This window comes from Octopus bimaculoides, chromosome 23, assembly GCF_001194135.2.
Source record: "Octopus bimaculoides isolate UCB-OBI-ISO-001 chromosome 23, ASM119413v2, whole genome shotgun sequence".
Classification (NCBI taxonomy): Eukaryota; Metazoa; Mollusca; class Cephalopoda; order Octopoda; family Octopodidae; genus Octopus; species Octopus bimaculoides.
The window spans coordinates 35626755-35627779 of NC_069003.1; the positions used below are offsets into that span (position 1 = coordinate 35626755).

General features: G+C 35.0%; 1 protein-coding gene across 2 annotated transcripts in view; it reads left to right on the forward strand.

Annotated features, from left to right (window-relative positions):
* The window catches only part of LOC106882622 (protein Wnt-9a), a 277020-nt gene that overhangs the window by 27778 nt on the left and 248217 nt on the right, over positions 1-1025 (forward strand). The window lies entirely within an intron of this gene.

The window sequence follows — 1025 nt, forward strand, 5'->3', positions numbered from 1 at the left end:
ATATATATATATATATACAGTCCCATTATTATAGAAATTATCTCATATCCTTTCATTTAATAATTTATTTTACGTAGCTTAATATTTATTGAAGTACATAACTCGAAAATGAACATTGACTACATACATGCCTACAGATCGAACGCTACCCAGAGAATAGAAGACAAGTTTATATACATACATTCCATCATACAAATGTATACAGACGCATGCATCTACAGACCCATTTACGTCAGTCAGTAGAACACACACTACACAATGTTACTCGGTCATGTATACATGCGTATATGCGGTGTGTGCGTATGTGTTTATGTGTGTGTGGGTGTATATATGTGTGTGTTTATGTGTGTATGTGTTTGTGTTTTAAAAGATATATACATGTATAAAACTTATTTTTATACCCACAAAGATATCTATTTGGACATCTAAATGTGTATATGTACATACGTATGCTTATTCATTTACATGCGCACACATGTACTAGCAAACGAATAAGATGAAATATAATACAAATGCAGAAAAAATCATTTACGCTCCGTTAGTGCATTTAGAGTGACTTGCCTCTTCAATTAAGATATGAAACGAGACTTTTTCCCTCTGTGGAGTCAAGGTATGTCTATGTCTATGTAGGTACATATATTTACCAACATATACATGTGTTTTTGTGTGTATATGTTTATAAACACATGAACATACACACACATGGACATACACACACACACATATATGCACATATGTGTGAGTTTGCATGTGTTTGTGTCAACACTTGGCAACTGGTGCTGGCGTGTTCACGCTCTAGTAATGTTGCGGTTCGGCCAAAAGAGCCCGATAGATTAAGCTCTTTCAAATTCAAGAATAACTACTGGAGTCGATTTGTACGGCTAAAAATTTGAAAGTGAGGCCACCTGACGATGAAAAGAAGTAAAAACATAAAAGTTTGAAAGAATATGCAAGCATGCACGTATTTGTGTGTGTGTGTGTGTGTGTGTGTGTGTGTGTGTGTGTGTGTGTGTGTGTGTGTGTGT